This window comes from Lathyrus oleraceus, chromosome 4 (genome assembly GCF_024323335.1).
Source record: "Lathyrus oleraceus cultivar Zhongwan6 chromosome 4, CAAS_Psat_ZW6_1.0, whole genome shotgun sequence".
Taxonomy (NCBI): Eukaryota; Viridiplantae; Streptophyta; class Magnoliopsida; order Fabales; family Fabaceae; genus Lathyrus; species Lathyrus oleraceus.
Window position 1 is genome coordinate 295,323,204 of NC_066582.1, and position 3,069 is coordinate 295,326,272.

Below are 3,069 nucleotides of genomic sequence, written 5' to 3' on the forward strand. Positions count from 1 at the left end.
CCAATTTTATTATGTTCTTATTGTTTTCTTTATCCTTTAACACAACGTTCATGGTTGAGTCTCCCTTCAATGCTTCTAAACAACCCTGTTGAATTAGTAATGCTTTCATCTTTAAGCGCCATAGACTGAAATCGTTCACTCTGGTGAACTTTTCAATCCCATACTTTGTCGTTTCCAAGCAATACAAATCCACCATCTTGATCTCATAATAATAAATCTTTTTGCTAAAATTGATTTACTTAGTTTCAACTTTTAATACAAAATTAAGAGGTTTTTTCTTGCCACCCCCTTATTATACATGACACCCTGCTATATTTTAATAATATCTATGTTGTCTTTGTCAAAATTTAATCAAAATTCTATATTGTATAATTGAAAAATCTAATGTAAAAAAGTTTGATTTTTTAATGGATTTTTCAAAAATCGGATATAAAATCATAAAATTCTTTTACAAATCGGATTTTACACCCACTTTTAAAAAAATCCGATAAAAATTTATATACATCACACAAAATTTCGGTAACACGAAATTCTTTTACAAATCGTAAAATTCGCAAAAGATATTAAATTAAAAATACTACTCTTTTGGTCTTATAAAAAATATTTTATTTGGACATTTTTTCATGTCTTAAAATAAATGCATCTTTAGAAAACCAATACAATATTTATTATTTAAATTCCTATTTATTAACTTTCACTTTTTTTAATTACTCTACTAACTATAATAAATAAGGATATTTAATAAATGATATTAACTTTATCATTAAAATCCACCCATCTAAATATTTATTTAAGGATTAAAATCCACCCATCTAAATATTTATTTAAGGACAGCGTAGAGGTCAAATTAGAGGAATGAAGTATTAATAGGAGGTGTATGGTGACATTCCTAAAGGCTATTAAATGTATGTTTTTCAACCCTTTAATTAATACGCTCTCAACTATTTTCAACTTCTTTCATTATTATGGAGCCGGCATGATGAGTGTTTCCACGTCGACTACGTTGCAATGTAGAAGTCAAGTAGTACAACATTCTAAAAACCATATTCCATGATGAAACTAAAATCCAAAATCATTCCATGTCAAACTTCACAGCTTCGTTCAAGACCATAACAACTCTTATCTACAGGCTTTGAGTTACAAATAATCTCATGCTTTGAGCAGTGAGAAACACATGGTAACCTTCCCACAGGTTGGGAGGTTTACCTCACACACACCCGTGATTTTTACATTATTTTAGGCTTACAAAAAATAGGTTACAATATGCTATTTATAACCTAATCACCCAACTGGATTTGGGCCTTCAGAAATCGCAGCAAACTTCTTCTTTGCTGTTACAAAGCCAGCAGAAAATTTCTGCTACAATCAAGGTCTTCAATCTTTTAGTTCCTAAAATATCTCCATATTTAGTTCCTAAAATATCTCTATATTTAGTTCCTAAAATATCTCCATATTTAGTTCCTAAAATATCTCCATATTTAGTTCCAAAAATATCTCCATATTTAGTTCCTAAAATATCTCCATATTTAGAAACTGTTTATTCTGATTGAGTCTTCAAGACCTCCATAACTAACGCCACATAGGATTCTAACTAATCACAGAATAACAGAATTAACTAATTCAGTTTTATACACAGGCGCTCCTAAAATTAAGGTTAAGCAAGTTAACCTAATTTCCACATATTAGGGTGCTAACAAATAGGCTATTTGTTAGGTTCATTAATTGTAGCTCAGTTGTTAGTTTCTTGGATTTTAGATCAGCTGTTGGATTCCTGAAGAATAACCTGAGAAAAATCCTGAAACAGAAAAACTAATCATCCTACAATTTAGCATATGCTGTCAGGAATGAATGTCACAACATTCAGTTTGACGTCCAGAACATAGACCATAAGCTAAGTCTGTTATTTTCCTGAAAACAGACTGTGCTAAATGTTGTACTGTAAAAGACCAACCAGTCTATACTTCAGTATCAGCTTACAGTAATAAATGTCAAGACATCTAGTTTGACATTTTCACAATGGGCCTTATGCCAGGTCTGTTATCCTCCTGAAGAACAGACTGAATTAAATACTGAACTGAAGCAGAAAAACCAACCTGCCTATTATTCAGTATATGCTGTCACTGATGAATGTCACAACATCCAGTTTGACATTCAGACAGTAGGCCTTATGCCAGGTCTGTTATTCCCTTGATAAACAGACTGAACTACATACTGAGTTATAACAGCCAACCAACTATTCTATACCTCGGTATCTGCTGTCAGGGATGAATGTCATACTATCCAGGTTGACATTCAGTAAATCTTGTATTAGCTAAACCTGCAGCATACTACTCAAGTATGTCATGACATCAGTCAAGACATCAAAGTACAGTTAGTGTTTTAGCACAACATGCAGCCAATCAAACATCTACAAAGCATGTCATGACATCAGTCAAGACATTAGACTCCAGTTAGTGTTTTAACATAAAATGCAACCAATCAAACATCTACAGATATCATCAGTATTCAGGATACCTGAGCCTGTTGTCATTCGATAGCAAGCAGAAGGCTTCTCCTACTCTCATAATTAAGCCAGCTGGCCCTGTGCCATATTCTTCTAACAAGGCCGTTCCCTATCGTTATAATGTTGTTGCATTGGAAGATGGGAAGGAGGTGCCACTGCCCTCTACTTTTGTTGTTAATATCGTTGATATCAGTGGTCTGACCCGTAGTGGTCGTGTTTTCTCGGCACCGTCGAAACCCCAGGCTGACCCCAGAAAGGTTGATACTACTGATAGTGTTACTCGTCCCGTTGGGAATTCTTCCAATTCTCCGAATCCGGCACTTGTTGTTAATAGACCTGCCGCTGCTGTTAAAACTCCTGTCCCTGCTGGCCAAAATGGCATGATGAAAGAGGACTCTGATGAGATGCTAAGGCTCATCAAGAGGAGTGAATACAATGTCGTAGATCAGCTTCTACAAATTCCTTCAAAGATATTTGTGTTATCTTTGTTGATGAACTCTGAGCCACACCGTGAAGCTCTGCAGAAGGTGTTGGACGTGGCGTATGTAGACCATGACGTCACAATA